The following is a 7,903-nucleotide window of genomic DNA, read 5'->3' on the forward strand; positions in this document are numbered from 1 at the left end:
GCAAACACTACATCAGTCAGGTGAGCACCTTGAGGATATGAAATGAAGAACAGCACTTCATCTGTAATCTGCTTTCCCCAATCCATAACCTGTCTACATATGAGAAAAAACATCAACTGAAAATCTAAAAAGTTCCTGACAGGTACTCCTCAACTGTCAGGTCCTCCTCAACCATCAAGGGCATCAGAGAAAGGAAGGTCAGAGAAACTGTCGCCACGAAGAAAAGCCTATGGAGACAGGATGACTCTCTTGCGGGAACTTGGATGGGGTTCTGGAACTGAAAGAGGCTGTACTGAGAATCCAAAGAAAACACAGACATTAGTTAATAAGAGCATATCAGTATCTGTTTATCATGAAAAATCATGTATGAAGTTTACACATCTGAGATAGCTCATGTAAGTCATAAGAGAAAAACAACTAGGTAGAAGTTACATAGTAGATCTCTCTGCATTTTCTTTGCAATTTCTGCATAAACATAAAACTACTCTAAAATAAAATCTTAAGACATGGCTATATTTTTCAAATACCTGCTCATTTAATTACTCAGAATGTCAATTACTAATAATTGACATTCTTAACTAGTTCTGCATTTTGTTAAGAGCATTTATAACAAAAATGTGTCAAACTAACATAATGTAAGATAAATACTTATTTTATATGTTTTATGTTAAAGTAATAATATGTTTAAACTTATTTATCATTATTTATTTTGCTATTGCTAGGTTCTGGATTTTTCTCTCTAAAAATTTCAAAACTTTAGAGAAAAAAATCTACATTTTAGAGACACTTATTTCAAGTATTGGTTGAACTTTTTCAAAAGAGTCATGATAAAAAAATATGTTACAAGAGCAGATTGATTCATTGTGAATGAATCATTGATTCCAAGGAATTCTTATCTTTCGTTTGTTTCTATGTATACCCTTCAACATGAATAGCGTCAAATATTTGCCACTAGGAAAAATATTTAAACAAAAAATGTAAACAGAATTTGTGACAATAACTTATGATGCTTTCTAAAAAAAGAAAAATTGAAAAGAATATCAAAGTCAGTTTCCTCCATGATGTTCTTCAGAAGTGGTAAAACTAGAGAAACTTCAATGGAAGCATGGTTTATGAGTGATCTTAGATATTCTTGTGTTTTACGGGGAAAATTATATTTTAGAAATCATAAAAAATATTGGCTGTCCAAACTCTTGAATGTTTTCAAATGTAGTTGAATTTCTATGTAAGTTTCTCATTGATATATCTAGTCATAAAGCTAATAAAACAAAGAATATATGGGGATGGGATGTAGCTCAGTGGTGGCATACCTTATCCAGAATTCAGGAGGCCCTGGGTTTGATCTCTAGCACCACATTTTTTTTTTCAAATCAGTGCCTTATTTGTGTAATCAAATAGAAAGTGAACAATCACCACTCTTAGGAAAATGTTAAGCCTGAAAAACAGTTAAGAATCAAAATACTCTTACAATAGAAATAGCCTATTGTGACCAGATGTGTCATATCATAAAGTACATTCACATTATACTATCAAAATATCAGAATCAAAATACTCTTACAATAGAAATAGCCTATTGTGACCAGAGGTGTCACATCATAAAGTATATTCACATTAAATATCCTCTCAGAACAATGAAAAAGACTTTGATGACCATTTAGAAGGCCAAAATGGCTATAATATAGATTAGAAAATTATTGAGAAATTAGAAACATGAGGTGAGGGGCTGTGGGCACGTAGAGCAGCTGGTCTAGGCTTGGCAGGTGGAAGGGTCCCTCCTGCAGGGTTTGTGGAGTGAGCCGGGCGCATAGGGGTGATTGTGTTGTGTCCCCTCTGGCTGTCCATCTTGAGGAAGAGCTGAATGGGCGGGAAGGATGGAGGACCAAGGGTAGTTGTTGTGGAGGTAATCTGGGTGCTCTGAGGCCCTCATAGGAGGAGTGACCCAGAAATCCCTGAGTTCAGGAAGCTTGGGGGTGTGGAGAGGAGAAGCCCATCCTCAACCAATGCCCAGCGCTGGGCGGATCCGATGTTGGGCTGCAGAAATGCTCTGTGTGGCAGGTGGGGTGCGGGTGGTCTTTTTCCTCGCCCCATGCAAGGAAGTGAAAGGGGTGCGGCCTCCGGGCACCTCTTCAGCTCCCTTGTGACCTGCCCTGTAGGGGTACCCTGCAATCATGTAGGAATAGAAGACGCTGGCAGAGCCTTGCACTCAGGACAGCAATGATGACACTGAAGATGTTTCATTGTTTGATGCAGAAGAAGAGACAACTAATAGACCAAGAAAATCTAAAATCCAACATCCAGTGGCATAATTTTTCCATTTGTTCTTCTGAGTCTGTGCCATTATACTCTATCTTCTCTGTGAATTGCTCAGCAGCAGCTTTATTGCTTGTATGGTGACAATTATCTTGTTGTTGTCACGTGACTTTTGGGCAGTGAAGAATGTCACAGGTAGAGACTGATGGTAGGCCTTGGGTGGTGGAATCATATTGATGAGGATGGAAAGAGTCATTGGGTGTTTGAGTCCAGGAAGGCATCTCCTCAGGAGAATAAAACTGTTTCAGAAGCTGAATCAAGAATCTTTTGGTTAGGACTAATTGCCTGTCCAGTGCTGTGGGTGATATTTGCCTTTAGTGCTCTCTTCTCCCTCAGAGTAAAATGGTTGGCATGGTTATCATGGGTGTGGTGCTACAGGGTGCCAACCTGTATGGTTACATTAGGTGCAAGTGGGCAGCCAGAAGAATTTAACCAGCATGGCTACCTGGTATCTTGGAATGCAGTTTTTAAGACAAAACACCAGAAATGAACAGACTTCTTGAATAGAGAGAAAATTATGTTTTCTGTGATATTGGGGAATGGCTGAAGAGACTCTTGATTATGAATTGTTTAGAGCAAAGTCCAGTGTAAATAGGAGCATTGATTTTTGTTTGTTTGTTTTGTTTTCACTTACAAAGTAACTATAAAAACTGTTTTCTTTTTTTTTAATAAAGTTTTAATTTTCTTTTTCTAGTAATTGAGGTTGGGAAGTATGATATCATTAAGAACATTGTCAGAATTTATTTTATGGTGTACATATGTATGCATATAGTAATGTATCCATATATCCCAAATTAATGTGTTAGTTTACATATGTTACAGAGATATTTGCATTTTGATCCATAGAATATAGGATGTTCTTAATATATCTCAAAGGTATGTGTGTTTACATACTATTTCTATAGGTTATTTTCAGAAATAAGTTGATTTCATGATTAAAAGTAAACACTTGGTTTGTGTATGAGTTAAAAAGAAAAAAAATTGTTAATATTAAATATATACTTCATGTTGAAATTGTTTACCATAGACATGCACAAGTGAAACTAGTTTCTAAAAGTTTCTTTTATTTTTATACTTAAGGCCTAAATAATAAATGGAATCTTTATAGTTTATGTTTAAGGGATACCCAGGGATTGCTGCTGTTCTATTTATTTCACAGAAAGGATAGACATATTTTATTTTGGAACTTCCTGGAAACTCTTCAGTGGTCTCTGGACTGATGAAATCTTTTAGTACTAAATGAATATTATTCTTATGTCATAGTAAAAATAATCATTTAAATACTTGGCATAATAAATGCCTAAAGACATTTTATGAATCTATTTTTTCTTGCTATAATGGGGATATTGTAAATCATACATTTGTATTAATAATTTTTCTTAAACAAGGCAATATATTTAACTGTAAACTAAACCAATCTACAAATTATTGTAGGCAGTTGTAAATACTGTTGAGATACTGGAAACTTTGAGTCTTTTAATCAGCAGATTATGTTTGAATATATTTGTACATTGTTAAAATATGTTTAAAGATGTTTTGTTTTAGTTGAATAAATGTTTATTGGAGTGAAAAAAAGAAATTAGAAACATGATAATGACGTAAAAGTTCTCTAGGCCATACTAGGCACTTTGAACTGTAATCACAGCTATTTTGGAGACTGAAGCAGGAGGATCACAAAGTTTGAAGCCAGCCTCAATACCTCAGGAAGTTACCAAAATCCCGTCTCAACATAATATTTTAAAAGGGCTGAAATCCATTGCTTGCCTAACATAGTCAAAGTTATAAGCTTAATTCTCATTACCATAAATAAATTTAAAAGAATACTCCAAACCAAGCATATAATATGAGACAACTCGCGGGCATTTATAGAAAAGGGTGGAAACCATTATGTTGAACATTCCAAAATAATTCAACTATATTTAATTATTTTTCAGCTCATGATATTAACATGTCTAATCTCCACTTATATTACTTCATTAAAATATGGTAAAAAGTGTATGTACTTTTTTAATGATTTCAAAATATGAGTTATACTCAACTCATATTTTGAAATCATTAATACATAATATAGAGCACCAGCATTTATATAAAATGAAATCAGGCCATTTCCTACACAAAGTAATATTTAGTAAGTACTAATGTATACACACATTATTTCAAAAGAAATTAAGATTGATGAAATCAAAAGGTCACTGGTATGCTTTTAAATGATATTTTGAATATATGAGAAACACTTAATAGAGTTCTCCAAAAAGAACTTCTGACAATATATAATGCATGCTTATTAGAAGGTCAATTCCCTTGCTTGCAAGGAGTAAGAAAAACTAACTACTTGATGAATGTAAGACTTTAATAAGATATTCAAATATGCTTTCTAAATTTGAAAAAGTAGAAAATGTCTGTTTAAAAAAGTCTATTTTTGGTAAATGTATCTGTTTTTTTAAAAGAATCTATTGACTTTTCCCTTACACACTGTAATTATTTTAGTGGTTTTAAGCTGGAATATCATGTAATATCAATAGCTGGAATTTTAAAATGTCACCATCCTCTTTCTTTCTATAAAATTGATTAGCAAATTTTGCTTAGAATAATTTCAACATAATTTGGAAAAGATGTGTGTGTGTGTGTGTGTGTGTGTGTGTGTGTAAATACATAATATTTTGAACAATTCCCCTGACACTTGGGTCCTGTCAAAGACATATTATCTGTGTGTGGTGCTGGAATGGAACCCAGGGACTCTCACATGTTAAGCAAGTTCTCTGCCACCAAGTTACACACACTGTCCCAAAGACCTTAATAAGAAAAAGATAATTAAAACTTTTTGAGGTAATGAGAACTGTCAAACAAGATAATTCAATCAAAACAAGGTAAACTAAAAAGTATATTTAAAAATATTGTTGATAAAAATAGAAGTTCAAAGTTAGAGAAGAAATTAAAAATCAAACTGCAGAAACCTACTACATAAAATTGGAAACCTAGAGGGAATGGGTAATTTCCTAGTTAAAAAAAACACATTAATAAAAGATTAAAATAAGAAAACTATGGATTCCACCAGGAAGATGGCGGCGGGGAATGAGTGAGCCACTCTGTGCTCCACGCCACCGCCGCCGCAGCGTATGTTGCTGCTTCTTAAAAGAAGAAGTAAAGATCATTAAAGGAGATCTGTCGACAAGGATTCAGCACCGTGTCAAGAAAAGTGCCTAGATGGAGTGAATCCACCACGACTTCAGCGCGAGCAGTAAGGCTGCAGCCCCCGAGCTGCCGGGCTCCCTGGGCCCCTTCTCACTCCCCTCTCTGCCTCTCTGCTTCGCTTCTCCCCCGCCATCTCTCCTCCCACGCTCACTCCCTAAATCTAGATCTCAATCTCTTTCCCCCACCCCACCCGCTCTCTCGCGTGCCCAGTACCCAGCCCGCGCGGGCCCCGAGGCGCTGCCTCCCCTCCCCCAGCCCGCACCCCCTCCACGGGGGTCCCGAAGGCCACAGCTTTGCCGCCACCGCCGCCGCCGCCGCTGCAGCCACCGCCGCTGCTGCCACCACTTTCCGCGGAGCACCTTAGAACAGACTCTTAACCGAGTAAAAAGGAACAGCTGATAAGATGAGTGACAATTTAAAATCTAAATGATCCAACATGGTGGCGGACGCGGAGAGATCAAGTCTCTAACCCCTTCAGCTGCACGGGCATAGGGAGAAGTAAACTGTCAAAATACTGTTCGCTCAGGACCACTAGGCACGGTTGAGCTGAAGTGGACCCCGGGCGAACGGTCTAGCCTTCTCAGAACACACCGAGCCCGAATTGGCTGCATTCTAGCTCAGGTTCGCCTGCTTCATGGACTCAACACTAATGATCCCGCTGAAATAACTAGTCGGCCCGCCTGAACTCAAAGAGGTAAAAGCCAACTGAGCACCACAGCCAGACCCAGGGAATCAGGAGTGACGCAGGACTAGCGGTGCAGGACTCCCAGCTATTGCTATCACCAGTGCTGACAACAGGTCCCTTGCACCAGCTATCAGGGGAGTTGCTGCTAACTGAGGGCAAACAAATTCGCTGGGGGCCCTCAGCCCCAAGCCCTACAAACTTAGGGTCTGAGGGAGGCAAACAGAAAGGGTGTGCCCAGGCACCCATGAAAACAGGGCTCCCAGGAGCAGCAGACCTGGCATGTAGTCAGTATTGTGGTGAGTGTCACAGGTGAGCGGGGCCTGGCTTGAGGAACCACAAGAGAAGGCCCTAGGCACTCAGGATTAGAGACCCACACAGTCTGGGAAGAAGAGCTGAGGCACAGTGATTGGTTCCCACCTATCAAGAAGAAAAGCCTGGCCCAGTGGGCATAGCTCCACCAACTGGATGAGAAGTTAATTGAGCTATATGACTGCATTTATTATTATTATTATTATTATTTTTTAACGATTATTATTAGTATTTTTTTTATTTTATTTTCACTTTTTGTTGTTGATGTAGTTGTTGTTCTTTAACGTTCCTATTAATGGTTTCAATTTTTTTAAATTCTTTTTATTTTATTAGTATTACTATTATTTTTTAAACTTTAATTTCCATTTTTTTACTATCATTATAAAATTTTTTTCTTTTTTTCTTTTCTTTTTTTTTGGTTTTAAATTTTTATTTTTTTTTTGGTTTCTTCTTTCTTTCTCTTCATTTTTTTTTCTTTTGTCTTCTCACTTCTTTCAATTTTCCTATTCCACCTTCCTTGAATTCTACCTGCCTACACTCATTCTCTTTAGTGACTTCTTCCCTCCCCTTCTAATATCTCTCCTCCCCAGTATCACACTAATTGGAGGAGGATCACAGCCACTACCTGCCCTGAAAGGGTGATTTTTCAACTATACAAGAGCAATATAATTAAATAGAGGGGGAAAATATCAAAGACACAACAATTTCACCAAGCAGAAAGAAACGCCAGCAGTATGAAATGACAAGGAAAGAAAGGACCACAGGCAATGCAGGTCAACTCAACTTTAGAAGAGGTAATAGCTGCAACAGATGGAATGTCAGATAGAGAGCTCAGGACATACATGCTTCAGATGATCTGGAGTCTCAAGGAAGACATGAGACAGCAAAATCAGACAATGAAAGATCATATTGACAAACAAATCCAGGAAGTAAAAGATCAATTTCACAGGGAGATAGAGGTAATAAAAAACAAACAAATAGAAATACTAGAGATGCAGGAAACAATAAACCAACTTAAAAACTCAATTGAGAATACTACCAGCAGAGTTGATCACTTAGAAGATAGAACATCAGACAATGAAGACAGAATATTTCAACTTGAAAAGAACATAGATAGCTCAGCAAGTCTACTAAGAAACCATGAGCAGAACATTCAAGAGCTATGGGATAATATCAAAAGACCAAACTTAAGAGTCATTGGGATACAGGAAGGCACAGAGCTCCAAACCAAAGGATTAAGCAATCTATTCAGTGAAATAATACAAGAAAACTTCCCAGACTTGAAGAATGAGACAGAATCCCAAATCCTAGAAGCCTACAGGACGCCGAATGTGCAAAATCATAAGAGATCCACACCTAGACACATTATAATGAAGATGTCCAACATACAGAATAAGGAGAGAATTT

At 37.3% G+C, this 7,903-nt stretch overlaps 1 pseudogene; it reads left to right on the forward strand.

The window, feature by feature from the left end:
• The first annotated feature begins 2,387 nt into the window (after positions 1–2,387).
• Positions 2,388–2,813, forward strand: LOC144255474 (Golgi apparatus membrane protein TVP23 homolog B pseudogene; annotated as a pseudogene).
• Positions 2,814–7,903: the final 5,090 nt, after the last annotated feature.

The sequence above is a fragment of the Urocitellus parryii genome, chromosome 6 (assembly GCF_045843805.1).
Source record: "Urocitellus parryii isolate mUroPar1 chromosome 6, mUroPar1.hap1, whole genome shotgun sequence".
Lineage (NCBI taxonomy): Eukaryota > Metazoa > Chordata > Mammalia > Rodentia > Sciuridae > Urocitellus > Urocitellus parryii.